The sequence below is a fragment of the Sarcophilus harrisii genome, chromosome 6 (genome assembly GCF_902635505.1).
Source record: "Sarcophilus harrisii chromosome 6, mSarHar1.11, whole genome shotgun sequence".
NCBI classification, from domain to species: domain Eukaryota; kingdom Metazoa; phylum Chordata; class Mammalia; order Dasyuromorphia; family Dasyuridae; genus Sarcophilus; species Sarcophilus harrisii.
In genome coordinates, this window is record NC_045431.1 from 168,310,283 (window position 1) to 168,327,322 (window position 17,040).

The window sequence follows — 17,040 nt, forward strand, 5'->3', positions numbered from 1 at the left end:
GAATTGATTTGGTTCATCTCATTGTTGGAGAGGGCCACGCCCATCAGAATTGATCATCATATAGTATTGTTGTTGAAGTATATAATGATCTCCTGATCCTGCTCATTTCACTCAGCATCAGCATGTAAGTCTCTCCAGGCCTTTCTGAAATCATCCTGCTGGTCATTTCTTACTGAACAATAATATTCCATAATCATATACCACAATTTATTCAGCCATTTTCCAATTGATGGGCATCCACTAATTTTCAGTTTCTGGCCACTACAAAGAGACCTACCACAAACATACATGCACAAATAGGTCCCTTTCCCTTCTTTAAGATTTCTTTGGGATATAAGCCCAGTAGAAACACTGCTGGATCAAAGAGTATGCACAATTTGATAACTTTTTGAGCATAGTTTTAAGTTGCTCTTCAGAATGGTTGGATCCATTCACAATTCCACCAACAATGTATCAGTGTCCCAGGTTTCCCACATCCCCTTCAATATTGGTCATTATCATTTCCTGTCATCTTAGCCAATCTGACAGGTGTAAATCTCAGAGTTGTCTTAATTTGTATTTCTCTTATCAATAGTGATTTGGAACCTTTTTGCATGTGACTAAAAATAGTTTCAATTTCTTTATCTGAAAATTGTCTGTTCATATCCTTTGACCATTTATCAATTGGAGAATGGTAAAATGACAATCTTTAGAGTAATATAGTTAGTTACAATTTGTACAAAGATTGAATTTACATAGTCTGATTCTTTTCCTATTTCTTTTATATGCATTGATAATATTGTAAACAGAAGATGTGGCCTACCACTATTTGAGATTCTTATGGCATGCCCTGTATTGATGTCAGTTAGATCGCAAGTCACCTAATACCAAATGCATCTCTGTAAGGTGAGAGCAAATCAACCCACAATAAATTGTTAATGAAATGATATGCACTACACTGTTTGCCTATATAACAGATATTCCATCCCATCACTTCACCAGTCTCCTAGATTCAGAGACCCATAAATATAAAAAAAAATACAAAAAAACTCCACTGAAAAGTCCATCACTGGTTTTATTAATAACAATTGCAAATCTATGTTTACGATTTTTTAAAAATCCCTTTCCCTAGTTCTATTACTATGCTAATTATAGAGAAAAATAAATTTCCTCTGCAACTCTAAGGCCAAGGCCATATGAAAGCATCTGTCTTACCTTGCCAGTCAATGATAGATGAGACTTGAATGCTTCCTTTTTTTTTCTTATTCCTTCACCACTAGCAAAATGCTTATATTCAAATCTCACTTGGCTGAAAGAGGAATATTAACAATAAAGCTTCTCTAGCTGACTTCTCTCCTAGTGGGAGAGGAGATTTAATTTTGTTTCCAGAAATGCATGAACTTTGGTTATTTTACTTATTTAATTTTTTTTCTTCTGAACTTGAAAGTTGCCAACATGTACATTTCTGTGTACAAAGGACAGACAATGAGGATTTTTACATATAAAACTATATATGACATTTTTTTAAAATTTCAAGTATATAATTTAATATTATAGTATCCACACTGTTTCATGTCTGTTCCTTTCTGAATAAACCATTTCCTCTCATCTCTGTAATTTTAAGTGTTTCAATTATTTTCTTTTCTATTTTTAAAAATCATTAACACTATATCCTGCTTTCCCTCCTCCCAAGACTCTTCCCCTTCAAATAAAGTTTTCCCCTTATAACATATAAATAGAGTAAAGCAAAAAAAAAAGTTTAGTGTTGTACTTTTTGCGTCTGAAAATGTTGTTTCATGCTGAATCTCTAGTCCACAATTTTTCTGCCAAGATGGAGGAACCGTTATTTATTATGTCTTCTAGAGTCAAGTCAATCATTGTATTTATCAGCATTCTAATCTTTTTCTAAGTTGCTTTCCTTTAATGTGTCCATTGTTTTTTGTTTTTTTTTTAATTTCATTTTGTATGACTGACTATTTTTACCAAAACCTTGGGTATCAAATACAGACCTCCAGCTTCTACTACTAAGTATCTTTTCCCAGTATACACATCTCCCATTCTTTCAATGATCCTCAAATGACATAAATTTGAGATCCTTCATAATCTTGAGTGTCCCACTTTGAATGCCTTCAAGCTTGCTAACACTCTTTTTCAAATGCTGTGTCTAAAAATAAAGTTAGTACTGTATATCTGACCTAGCCAAAACAGTAACCTTCTATGTTCTGGACACTCTGCCATTCTTAAAATAGTCATATTATATTTGTTTGACTTCTGTGTCATACTGCTAGATTGAGTATGACCCTCTTATAGTCCTCTAAAAACCTCTATACAAGAGTTCTTATGATCTCTTGTGTAACTGTGCCTAACAAGATGATTTATCTCTAGCTAAATTCATATTTATGACTTGAAAATCTGTCCAGTATTAATCTTTCTTCTTAACTATGTGTCATTAATTGTCTGCAGAATCTGAATTGGATTCTCAAACTCAACATGTGCAAAACAGAAATTGAATCTTTATTTCCTAAACCCATTCCTTCATCAAACTTCCTTGTTTCTATTGACAGCCCCACCATTCTTATAGGCACTCAGGTTTGTAATTTCAGAGTCATCCTAACTTTTCATGCTCCCTCATTCCACATATTCATTCAGTTTGACCTTTATTATACTTATCCAATCTGTCACCTTCCCGTTATTAACATGATCGGTTGTCTCATTCAGGTTCTGAGCATCTCTTACCTCCACTATTGAAATACTTGATTTCCTGATCTCAGTTTTTCAGCTTTTAAATGCATCCTCTACAAGTTGCCAAATTAACATAACTAAAGCACAAGTATAATCACATCATCCCCTTGTTTCAGGGTTATTTATGATTTTCTACTGCTTCTAAAATAAAATGCAAGCTCTTAAAGCCATCATTTAAAGTCTCTCAGAGTGTGCCTCTTTTCAGATTTCTTGAAGATGCCTCTTACATATTTAAAATTTCAGCCAATTTAGCTAGTTATGATTCTCTAAACTCAGCAATCTGACTCACATCTCCTTTTTTGGTACAACTTGTTCTCTACATTTGGAGTACACTCTATCCTAAGTTTCATCTCTTTGAATACTTAACTCTCTTTAAGTCTAAACTCAAGGACTCTTTTCTATGGGGAAACCTTTCTTTATTTCATTATTTTTAGGGCTCTCTTCCTTCTTAAAATTATATATTTTCATCTATTTAAATATTGACTTAACTATAAATTACCCGAGGGCAAAGACTGGGTGTTTTTAATTCATATTTCTTTCTATCTCCAGTGCTTTAAGCAATGCTAATTATCAAATTGAATCTTATTAGTTTTAGCCAATTTTCTAGCTTACTCCTATATTTTTTGGATCTGATTCTGTCATACATTTTAACTATACTTCTCAGTTTTATATCATATTCCATACTTTTTTACAAGCATGCAATCTATGCCTCCATTTAAAATAAAACTAAGCAGCCACAAAGACAGAAACCTTGAATACCGAATCAGAGATTTTTCTTCAAGTTGATGACCATTTTGGATGTCAAAGACACCTTGGGAAATCAGAAGAAAAGATTTGTGGCAACAAGGTGGGAGTTCAGCTCACAATCCCACTGCGGAACCAGCACACTCCTGTCCACAGGCAGTCTTAGTACCAGTAAAGCAAGATCTCTGAATCAGCAGCTGCGTTGATGGTTTCTAGACCTCTCAGCCGAGAGACAAAAATGACTTGATAGGTTGGCAGAAAAGTTTTGCCAGTAGGTTAAGAAGGTCTTGGGAAATCAGCTAATCAAGAGTGGATATGAACAGTGCTGGCTATGTAGCAGTTTTCTGAGGCTTCAGCTCACAAGAAGTATCTTCATTGGTACTCAGGAAGGACTCTGTTTGAATTAGCATTATTAGATCTTATAGCTATAGTAGGATGGGAACACTCTGAAGGATCTCTTAAAACAGCTGCATAGAACCCCTGAAGCTTGGGACATTGCACCTTCACCCTGGAAATAGAACCCTACTTAAACTAATAATTTAAAAACTGAATAATAGGCTAGGGGAATGAGCAGACAACAGAAAAAAAAAATTCTGACCATAGAAAATTACTATAGTGAACCAGGAAGATTAAAACACACGCTCAGAAGAAGATAACAAAGTCAAAGCTCCTACATCTAAAGCCTCCAAGAAAAATAAGAATTGGTCTCACACTATGGAGAAGCTCAAAAGGGATTTTGAAAATCAATTAAGAGAGATAAAGGAAAAAATAAGAAAATAATTGAGAATGGTACAAAAGGAAATACAAAAAGCTAATGAGGAGAAGCATGCCTTAAAAAGCAAAATTTGCCAAATGAGAAAGGAGGCACAAAATCTCACTGAGGAAAATAATTCCTTAAAAATTAGAATTGAGCAAATGGAAGGTAATGACTTTATAAGAAATCAAGATGCAGTTAAGCAAAACCAAAAAAAAAAATGAAAAATATAAAATATCTCATTGAAAAAACAACTGATAGGGTCAGTGAGGTGGCTTCGTGGAGAGAGCACCAGCCCTGTAGTCAGGAGGACCTGAATTAAAATCTGGTCTCAGACATTTAACACTTCCTCGCTGTGTGACCCTGGGCAAGTCATTTAACCTCAATTGCCTCAGTTTAAAAAAAACCCGATCTGGAAAATATATCCAGGAGAGATAACCTTAAAATTATTGGTCTACCTGAAAGTCCTCAAAAGAAGAGCCTGGGCATCATTTTATAAGAAATTATCAAGAAATGTTGTTCTGGTATTTTAAAATAAATAGAAATAAAAAAAATCCGCTGATCACTTCTTGAATGAGATCCAAAAATGAAAATCCAGGAATACTGTAGTCAAATTCTGGAACTCTCCAATTAAGAAGAAAATGCTGCAAGCATCCAGAAAGAAACAATTCAAATATAATGGAGCCACAGTAAAAATAACACAAAATTTAACAGCTTCTTCATTAAAGGACTGGGGCTTGGAATATATTCCAAAGAGTAATGGAACTAGGATTACATCCTGCTAAACTAAATACAATTCTTCATGGGAAAAGGTAGAAATTCAAGTAAATGGAGGATTTGTGATGAAAAGACCAGAACTGAATAAAAAATTGATTTTCAAATACAGGACTCAGGAGAAGCATAAGGAGGTAATCAGGAATGTGATATCCTAAGGGACTTAAGAAAGTTTACCTGTTTACATTCATACATGAAAGGATGATACTTGTAACTCATTATAACTTTCTCACTATTATGACAATTAGAAGGAGTATTTATAGACAGACAATACAGTTGTGAGTTGAATATGAAAGGATAATATCTTTAAAAAATGAAATTAAGAGGTGAGAGAGGAATGTACTAGAAAAAAAGGTCAAAGTAGAATTGGAATTATCTGCCATTAAAAAAGGCAAGAAATAACTTTTACAGTAGAGGGGGGGAAAGGGACAGGAGAGAGTGAGTTAATCTAACTCTCATTAGAACTGACTCAAAGATGAAATAACATATACACTCAATATGGGTATAGAAATCCATCTTATCCTACAAGAATGGGAAAATGGAAAGATGTGAGGACTGAGTTAACACCCTGGATATTTTAGAACCAGCAAGAGTCAGGATAAGCAAAAATTCTTGGTCAAAATGAGAGGAATGAACACAGGAATTTCCACACCTCTCTTCTTCCTCCCCTGGCTAGGAATCACTCTGGCTTATCTTATTCCACCCTCTAATCCCTCCTCCAAATTTCTCTATACACCAACAGTTAGAGCCAGCACAGAATAGTGGGGCAGGCCCACTATTCCCAAGCATATTCTAATAGAGTATTGTCCAATCGGTAGTTAGCCTTAAGTGCTCAGTTGTCCGACCTCAGTGCATGAACTCAAGAGTTTTCAGCGTTTTACAGAAGGAGGAAAGATGATAAAGAGAGGACATATTTGGGGGAGGGAATGGTCAATAGCAAAAGACTTTTGAGGAGGAACAGAGTAAAAGAAGAACTAGAATAGAATAAATGGGGGAGGGGATACTGTTAGCAATAGTAATTGTAAAAAGAATTGTGAAGCAAGTTTTTCTGATAAGATCTCATTTCTCAAACATAAATGGAATTGAGTCAAATTTATAAAAAATAAGAGCTGTGTTCCAATTGATAAATGATCAAAAGTTATGATATATGTCTGAAGGTCTTTAAATTCATGTATAGACTTTGAACTAACAATACCATTCTATGCATGAATCCCAAAAGTGATTTTAAAAATGAAAAAGGACCTATATCTCAAAAATATTTAAAGCAGCTCTCTTCTTGAGGCAAAAAAAAATTGGAAACTGAGGGGATGGATGTCCATTGATTACAAAAAGGCTGAATAAATTATAGCATGTGATTATGATGGAATACTATAGTTTTGTGGGAAATTATGAGCAGCATGCTCTCAGAAAAAATCTAGAGTCCTCACCGAACACAAGCAAAGTGAAATGTACTTTTTACAGAGTGATAGCAATATTCTGGGAAGATTAGTTGTAAATGCCTTTGCTATTCTGAGTGGTACAATGATCCACAACAATTCTGAAGAATTTATGATAAAAAATGTTATCCATATCCAAAAAAGGAACTGATTGTGTTTGAATATTGATTGAAGAATTCTCTCTCTTTCTCTCTCTCTCTCTCTCTCTTTTTTTCTCTTTCTTCTCTCTTTTTTCTGTGTGTGTGTGTGTGTGTATCTTTGTTTTTTTCCCCTCTCTCTGTCTCTGTCTGTCAGTCTTTTTAAACTGTTTTTGAGTTTTTATTTTCTTTTAGGGTGGGAGTCATTTTCTTTCACAGCATGACTTTTATGGAAATTTTTTCATAACTTCACATGTGGTTTCATAATGGGGCCTGAAAGTGGGGATAAAGGAGAAAATCTGGAACTCAACAATTTTAAAAACAAATGTTAAAAAATATTTTAAATGCAACTGAAAAATATTAAATTTTTAAAAACTCATTAGGGAAGCTGGTTTTTGGAATTCTTGTAATTATCTTGGGTATCTGCTTCCTATTAACTATTTTCATTCATCTCTATTTCATAAAGATCATTCTTATTGGTATAGGAAAATATAAAATAAAAATTAAAGTCCATCCATTCCATTTTCATTATTGACTTATCCTTGTTTTAGTCTCCCCCCGCCCAACATAGATGAAGAGAAAACCCCTCTTTGCTGTCCTATGCAGATTGTATTAAATTTATGTTTGCCTTTTTAGGTTCTTTGGTCAATTTTATTGTTTGGATTGAATTTTACTAATATTTCTTTACATTTTTGAAATTCTCGTATATATTTGATAGTAATTTCCTCTTGAACACCAGGAGACACATTCTTCAACAGAAATCCAGTCCTAGAGCTGAATGTTAGGTCAGGGCAAGAGGAGAATCTTTGATGTAAAGTCTAACTGGTTTCCATTTTCACCATTAATTTCTAGAGCTTCTGCAATATCAGAGAAATGATAGAATTATCAGATAATTTTTCTGGGTTAAGCACTGAAGGCTAAGTGATATTAGGAGGAAAAGCCTGATAAATATGACTGGCAATTCTATGGTGAGATTTTTAATAAAATGAGACTTGTGGAACATTTGATAGATAACAAAAGAGATCTATTAAGTAATAGCATGAAAAGATAGCCAGCAAAGATAACAATTCTTAATTGGTAGATAATATTGGAAAATACTCCCTTTTGTTTCCATACAAAAATGCTAGTCAGTGGGACAGGCTGCCGCCACCCACCTAGACATGGAACATCTGACAAATTTGAAGAATACTGATTCCACATGTCCCAGTTTCAGAGAATCTTGGGTGGCATGAATGATACAAATTAAAGAATAGTTGTACAAAGATCACTGAAGCATCTTTTAACAAATGTACAGAATAGAATAAGCAATAGTTTAGAGGGAAATACAAATGATTTGGGCAACCTTGGAATTATCCTGTTTAATTTATTATGAACTTTTGTAAAAAAAAATGAGCTGTATTTAATAGAGATTCATGGTTTTGCATATCCCTTTTAACTGTTATACTTTTTTTTCCCATAAAAATGTTTTTTTTTCCTTGAAATTCATTAATTTCAAAATAAAAAAAAATAATTTTGGAACCTTAATTTTAATAGACATCATGTTCCCAAGAATTCATAATTTTGAATCTACAGGCGATAAAAACTTGGAAAATTGTCAAAGAATTCAAAACTAGAAGAAAAAAGAATGAGATACATGTCATCCTTGTCAACCTGTCTATTACTGACATTGAACAGAGGATGATTCCAGTGAACACAGAGATTAGTTTCCATCCTCATTTTCTTGGCTATCTGCACGGGGAACTTATTTTGTGTCTTTGTGCAATAGTCTGGGGAAATATTTAATGTCCTTGAATAATAGCATAATAGAGACATTCTAGCATTATACGTATCTGAAAGCAAGGGAAGAAAAGGCATGTGGCCCAACCTCTTCATTTTAATGACATAAAGTAAAAAAAAAAATCAAACCCCAAGTATATTGAGGGATCTGTTCAATATCACACAGGTGGCAAAAGTAGGGTTGGAACCCAGGACTTCTAACCCCACAATCAATACTTTAAATTCAATTTAAGAAAATTTGATCTTTATTTAAGGTAAAGTTCCTACCTGACTTTCTATCTTTCTGTTCTTCAGAAGGCATTCAACTGTTCCATCTTGCCCCCATTGACTTTTTGAAATTTACAAGCATTGGATCCCTACCAGTTAAAGTTACTGATTTTAAATATTCTGTTTTCTATTTGTGATCTTCAGAATCATACTTTCTTCCATTCAATGCATCTTTGATTCACTCAGAAGTTCTAATCATCAGAAGGCAAATGCACTTTGGGCTTGGATGCTCATTAGGACTTAATAGGCTTTATTTAAAGTCTGAAGAAGTCACACTCTAGTCATTCCCATTCACACCAGATAATACTGTCAAATGTTATTTTTTAAAGCTTTTTTTTTTCTGGGAAGAGAAAGACATAAATATCAGGGCAATTTCAAGGGCTGTAACTAACTATGGGTGCAGCTTTTGATCCTTGTGTATTTGTGCCAGGAGGCTCAAAGACAGGCGGAATTAATGGAACACTGGGGAATGTGTGCCAGCCTGGATTATGAGAAGGTCATAATTAACAGAGTCCTGACTAAGAGACTGGCGGGAAGAACTTTTGATCTTTACTAATGCTCCAAGAATAGAAGCATAAATGTAACTTTGAGATGGAAACTCTAGAAACCTCAAGAATTGTGGATTTTTAATAGTTTTGCAAAGCTTTAGTACATGACCATTCTTGAGTGGCCACTTAGGTTGTGATGGAAAAGAAGGTAAATAGAAAATTACATACAAATACAGACTGGACAAAAAGACCAACATATACAGGATACTCACACTACTCACCTTACTTATATCTTAACACATTGATAGGGAATTGTATGGGAATAATGGAAAGAGTGCTGATTTGGGATCAATCTTTCTGGATCTGTTTCTGGGTGAATGGGTGAAATAAGGAGGATTAAGCCAGATAATCTGTGAGGATCCTTGCAATTTTAAATAAATAATCTTATAGCCAATTGTGAATGAACAAAGGCATATTTTTCTGCTCCATATGCCTAACTTTGGGACATATTGTGATATACTTTCATATACTTCAGAATGAGGGATCTATATTTTTGCCAGTGTGGAGATGATTAAAGTAGATAATAGTCTAGAGTTTCTGTGGCCAAAAAAATCTATAATTCTAAGTTTAACCTAGTGAAGATTCTGAAAACTTAACCAGGTTGGTCTTGAGACAATGCATATTTACAACATGTAGTTGTAAAACTGTACATGTAGTTTATCAGTGGACTGAAACATAGTTTTTTTTTTTATTGTTTTGGGGGGTTGTTTTTAGTTTGTCCTATATTCTCTCTTTTTTTAAAGCTTTTCATTTTCAAAACATATGCATGGATGATTTTTCGGCATTGACCCTTACATAGCCTTGTTTTTCAGATTTTACCCTCCTTTCCCCAACCCCCTTCCCTAGATGGCAAGCAATCCAATATATGTTATACATGTTGAAATATATATTAAATTCAATATGTGTAAACATATTTATACAATTCTCTTGCTGCACAAGAAAAATCAGATCAAAAAGGAAAGAAAATGAGTAAGAAAACAAAATGTAAGTGAACAACAAAAAGAGTGAGAATGTTATGTGTGATCCATATTCAGTTCCCACAGTCCTCTTTCTGGGTGTAGATGGCTTTCTTCATCATGAAATCATTGGAATTGGCAGAATCATCTCATTGTTGGAAAGAATCAGGTTCATCAGAATTGATTGTTGTATAGTATTGTTGTTGCTGTGTACAATGATCTCCTGGTTCTGTTCATTTCCCTTAGCATCAGTTCATGTAGGTCTCTCCAGGCTTCTCTGAAATCATCCTGCTGATCATTTCTCATAGAACAACAATATTCCAGAACATCCATATACCATAATTTATTCAGCCATTCTCCAACTGATGGGCATCCACTCAGTTTCAAGTTTCTTGCCACTACAAAAAGTGCTGCCACAAACATTTTTGTACCTCAAACATAAAGTCTTAACAGCTACCATAGATACAATCTCATGTGGCTCTGTAGGCAATTCAGAGACTTCCATGACTATCTTATCCTTTCAAACTATGGCACTACACTACCAGCCTCTCTTCCAGCCTGTTCTGACCATACTGACCATGGAATGTATCCCTCACCACTACATGGCCCTAAGAATATTGTCTCATGTTGAGACTTTAAGGCAGAATGAGGGAAATCCCAAGACCCTGAGTTCTTACTTTTTAATCATCTGCCACATGCTACTCTAATGTATTCCTTTTACTCTACCTTTATTTCTATCTTCAAATCTTCAGAAACAGAAGCAACTTTCTTCTAGGGCCTGTTTTTTTCCTTATTTAACTTCATTAATAGACTTTGAAAACATTAAAGCTGCTAAGGAATATGTGCTTGCTTTCTTTTCCTCTTCCAACAGAACATTAGGTTTAAATCATTACACAGGAGTAATTCAAATAAATTTGCCTTGCTATAATTCTTTTAACTCTTTTATTTATATTTCAAAGTTCTTTTTACTCTGCATTTTCATCAAAAATGTGTAGAAACCTTTTACTCCATTAAAGATGTATTTTTCCTCCCTGTATAGGAATATATTCATCCTTGCATATAGGACTTTGGGAATATAATATCTGAAGATTTTTCATTTATACTAGAAACTTCAAGGTCCTTTGTGATCCCGACTATAATTCACTGATATAATATTTGAACAACTACTTTCTGGATACTTTATTCCTCTTTTCTTTCCATCCTCCTTCCCTCCCTCCCTCTTTTCCTTCCTCCTTCCTCCCTTCCTTCCTTCCTTCCTTCCTCCCTTCCTTCCTTCCTTCTTCCCTTCCTCCCTTCCTTCCTTCCTCTTTCCTTCCTCCTCTTCCTTCCTTCCTTCCTTCCCTTCCTTCCTTCCTTCCTTCCTTCCTTCCTTCCTTCCTTCCTTCCTTCCTTCTTTCCGTGCTTCCTTCCTTGCTTTTCTTTTTCTTTCTCTCTTTCTTTCTTCCCTTTTGAAATGTATGAACTGTAGATTTTGGTTATAACATTTTTAGAAATGTTGTATTTGTATTTACTTTTTAAAAGTTATTGGTGATTTTTTTGTCTTCATTTTGTCCTTGGATTTTCATGGAGGCCGGCAGCTTTCATTTTGTGATATCTTAAAATAATAGTTTTCAGGTTTTATTTTATTCCAACCAAGGTTTCAAAGAGTCTAATGATTCTTAAATTATCTCACCTTCAGTTATTTTCCATGTCAGATATTTTTTAATATCAGACATCTTATAATTTTTTTTTCAATTTTAGTGTAAGTTTTCCTAGGTTTCTCTGAAGCTATTCTTTTCAAATTTTCTATTGATGCAATAGTACAATCCATATATCATTATTTTTGCAGTCATTTCCCAAATAATGAGTTTTCTCTTTGCAGTTATTTGCTACTATTAAGTTCAGTGACTTCTTGGGCATAGTTCCAAATTGCCATTCAGAATGGTTGGAGCAATGCACAGCTCCATCAACCATAAATTAATGTGCTTGCAACAATTCCTATTTTCCTTTTTGGTTGTCTTTGGCAAACTGATGAGTATGAGGTAGAAACTCAAAGTTATTTTGATTTACATTTCTCTAATCAATAGTGATCAGGAACAAATTTTTCCTGTGATCATGAAGCATTTTTATTTCTTCCTTTTGAAAACTTTCTCTTTATAACTTTGGTCTATTTAATCTATTGGGAGAGTGACTATCAGATCCTATCTTTATGGATAAGTGTTAAGCATTATTAAAGATAATGTACCTAGAGGTAAACTTTACCTTGAGAAGTTTGAGAAGAAATAATGGACTTGTAGATTTTAAAGCTAGAAAAGCCCTTAGAGGTTATCCATTCAAAATCTTTTATTTTTACACATGTAGAGACTAAGACATGGCTAGGTTAAATATATTACCCAAATTCAAATAGCTAAAAAGTCACAGAGATGGAACTAAACTCAGAATTTTCATGAGTTCAAATGAGTTTTCTTTTTTTGTATTTAGTTTATTTTATTCAGCTCCTGAGAAATAAAACAAGCATTGCCATAACAGTAGAATGGGGGAAGGGAAAAATAATTGAACATGAAAGTGCAAATCTATTGTGTACAACTTTCCATTCTCTTTAAATATATAATAAAGTTATCATGTAAATTTCTTTCTTTTTTCTTCTCTCCTTTTACCCTAGAGATGGTTCCCATTATGTGCAAATATGTATATAGATATTTTAAATCATTCTATACATATTTCTTTTTATCAGTTCCTTCTCTGGATGCAGATGGTATCTTCCTTTATTTATCCTTTGTAATTAAATTGGGTGTTTCTAATAATCAAAATGATATAGACACTTAAAGTTGTTCTTAAAATAATATTTTTACTTTATCCAATGTTCTCTTTGTTCTCAGTTTTTCTTCATTATTTTGTGGAAATCTGTGCATATTTTTCTAAGATCATAGAGCTCATTATTTTTTCATAACATAAGTGGCTGCTAGTACAAATGCATAGATGTGGGGTGGGGATAAAGAGTGTAATGTCATCCATAAAGGAGAGTAGGCATCTTCTGGTCTGGTTTATCATGGATAAACATGTGAAAGAAGGTGATAAGTATGAGAAGATAAGCTGGAGTCTAACTATAAATAGTTTGAAAATCAGAAGAGTTGTATTTTATTATAGAAACAACAAGAAGTAGGTGAAGTTTATTGAGCAGACTACTGAAATAGACAGATGATTTAGAACCATCCATTTGGCAATTGTGTGGAGAATCTATTTGAGAGAGAAGAGATTGGAGACAAGGAGATAAATTAGAAGAAATTAAGAGAATATAAAAAGCTGGTAACAATATAAGTTGAGTGAAAGGGAGAAATACAAAAGTTTTTCTAGTATAAAGGTGAAAAAACATAGCATTTGATTATCTATATGAGGAAGATTAAGAAGAGTAGTGTAACACTGAGTTTAAGAACTTGGGAGAATAGAAGATTTCTGGTATCTGCAAAACAGTAAACTGAGTAAGAGAGAACAGTTTAGTAGGGTGAATAATAATAAAATAATTTTAATTTGGAATACATTGAGTTTGAGATATATATGAAACATTCACTTTGCCATAGGAACTAGTTAGTTTACAATGTGTGATCAGAGGTTAAAAAGAAAGCTCAAGACTAAATATATAGATCTGAGAGTCATCTGCATAAATCGATAATTAAACTCATTAAAAATGGGTTAAATATGTTAAAATGACATATCAAAATGTGTTTGCATATATATAATGAATTTCAGGTTACTTACCATCTCAGGGAGGGGAGAAAGGAAGGAAGGAATGATAGAATTTAGAGTTCAAAACTTAAAAAAAATAAAATGTTAAAAATTACTTTAATATGTAATTAAGGAAAAGTAAAATCTAACTAAATAAGTGGATATAATAAGATGTTTTCCAGATTCCTTTTCCCATTCTTTTTCTATTCTTCTAACTCTCTTTTAAGATCCTTTTTGAATTCTTCCAAGAGAGCCTTGTAAGATGGGGACCGATTCATATAATCCTTTGGGGCTTCATCTGGAGATGATTTGCCTTTAATGTCCTCAAAGTTTGAAGTCTGTTTTTCTCTGTCTCCATAAAAGCTATCTATGGTCAGAGATCTTTTTGCTTTTTTGCTCAATTTTAAAGGTTGAGGTCTCCTCTTAGGGCAAAGGGGAATTTGTCGCAAGCTTCTTCTACAGATATCAGTGACTTCACACTGCCTTGGGACTGGTCCTGCTAACTTCCTTCCCATACTGGGTGGTCATGGCCAAGTCTTGCATTATTCTGGGGATCAGGAGCTAACTATTTGCCTTTTGTAGTTGTGTTGGATATCTCACAGCTAGTCTGCTGATCGACTGGCTTCTCAAGACCAGTAGCCTACCTTGTTGTATTTTGGCTAAGAGCCCCATTAGATTCCCCATTATGTGGACACCATACCACTGTGGGTTCCTACATTGTGCCTATGCTTGGCCACATCACATTCTCCCCCCAACTCCAATGTGCTTGATTGAAACACACATTTTTTGAAGTTCTTCCAAAATATTTTCTGCTATAAATCTCCACTCCAAATATTTGTATGTTCTGTCACTCCAAACCCAGTTTAGAGGCTTGATCTAGTGTTCATATGAGGGAAGCCAGGGAGAACTCAAAGACCTTTCTACTTTTTGTCATCTTGCCTCTGCCCTCAATTTCTATTTCTCAATAAAAAGGGAAGAAAGAGAAAGATCAGCAATCAGTAAAGTATGTCTAAAGATCAACACCAGAGAAGCCTGATCCCTAATATGTGGTAGTTAAGATGTAGGAGCATGACAAATCTTTTCTATGGTATCAAATACATTTTAAATTACACTCATATGCAGATTGTTCAAGAAATATAATGCCTTGTGGGGAAAGTGGATTCTTTTTTTCAGGATAGATCCATATATAGGAATTATCCATGCATCATATTATGAAAATCATTATTTTATTGAAAGAACCACAGAGAGACATTTTGACTTGAATCACAAAATATTATATATGCCCTTTTTATGATGGGAGTAACTGGGGCCTAGTGACTTACATTCATCAAGGGCAATGTGTTGTTCTCTATATTGGGTGTCAACATCCTATTAGCTAGTTTAGTTATTTCAATTATCAATCAAAATAACAATTATCTTTCTGCATATATCTATATACCTAATCTCACTGCCTCCTGGAACATTTACATTGTTAACTGGAACATTGTAGAATATTCTATCAGTATCCCAAAGTTGAGATGTCCAAACAAGAACGTATTATTTCTCTGCCAAAATTAATCTCTCAATGTTTGAGGGCAGAGTCAAAATGGTAGAGTGAAAACAGGAATTCAACCAACCTCTCCCCAAACTGCTCCAAATTCCCTTAAAATGATACTAAACCAATCTGAGAGCATAAGAACACCCCAAAAGATGGAATGTAACATTTTCATGTTGAAGGCAACTTAGAAGTTCAGCAGAAAATATGTGTGACACTAGAATAGGAATCCATAATGCAGTTTTGGTGCAGGTTGCACCAGGGCAGTCCCAGATCTATTGCTGAATGAGCCTCAGAGACATGACCTCTGAATCAACGGCAGTACTGATAGCTTCTAAATCTCTTAGCCCAGTGACATTAAAGATGAATAGGAAGCTCAACAGAAAAGATTTATGGAACTAGAATGGGCACTTTCTCATTATTAGGGCAATTTGAAGGAATATATATATATATATATGTGTATATATATATATATATATATATATATATATATAAAGAGGGCATAGATATGATTTGAATATGAAGGGATACTATCTAAAAATGATGAAATTAAGGGGGAAGAGAGGAATGTATTGAAATAAAATGAAAGGGGAAATGAAATTATTTTAATTATCAGCCATAAAAAAGAGGGAAGAAAAATTTTTATAGTGTAAGGCAGGAGGGGGAAGAGAGGTTAAATGATTGAATCTTACTCTCATTGTAATTGGCTCAAAAAGGAAACAACTTACACACTCAATATTGGTATAGAAATTGATCTTACCCTGCAGGATGATCAAAGAGGATATGGAAAATGGGAATGGGCTAGGGTGATATTGGAGAAGGGAGTGGTGAATAGCAAAATGAGGCAGGGTGAAAAGAGTGAGAATAAAATAATGGGGGTAAATACAATTTTTAATAGTAGTTGTAAAAAATTTTTGAAGCAAGTTTTTTTCTGATTAGACCTAATTTCTCAAATATAGAGGGAAATGAGTCAAATTTACAAAAAATAAGAGCCATGTCCCTCTATGCCTCTTTGGGCATAAATTCATGTATATCTTTTCACCTAACAATCTCACTATTATGCATAAATACCAACAGAGATTTTTCAAAAATGGGGGTAGGAGGAGGAAAAGGATGTACATGTACAAAAATGTTTATAACAGCTCTCTTCTCTTCTCTTGGAAAAGAATTGGAAATTGATGGCATATCTATTAATTGGGAAATGGCTGAATAAACTGTGATGTATGATTGTTGTTCTATGGGAAGCAATGAGCAGGATGCTATTGGAAAAAAAAATATAGTCAAAATTAATCCCTCTTCCAAATTCATCTCTTTCTGTTGATAAGGCAACATTACCCTCCTAGACCTGAAGGTTCATTATTTCAGTTTTTTTCCCCTTTTCTTTCCTTTTTAAAATTTTGTGGTTGTTGTTGAGACAAGGTCTCCCTTATCTCTCCAAGGCCATCTTCAGTCATCCTGATCTATATCTTGCCACTGAACCCAGAGAGTTCTGGAGGGGAAAATGGGACTGATGATTTTGCACAGCCCTCCCTTATATAAACCCAATTCACTTGCATGTCATGTCATCACTTCCCAATGTTCAAGAAAGAAGTACAAATAACAACAATAAGTGGAATTGGAAAAGAAGAGCATAATGTCAAGGCAAGAGACTTGGATTTGGAGAAAGAAGAATTTATTTTGAATCCCAGCTT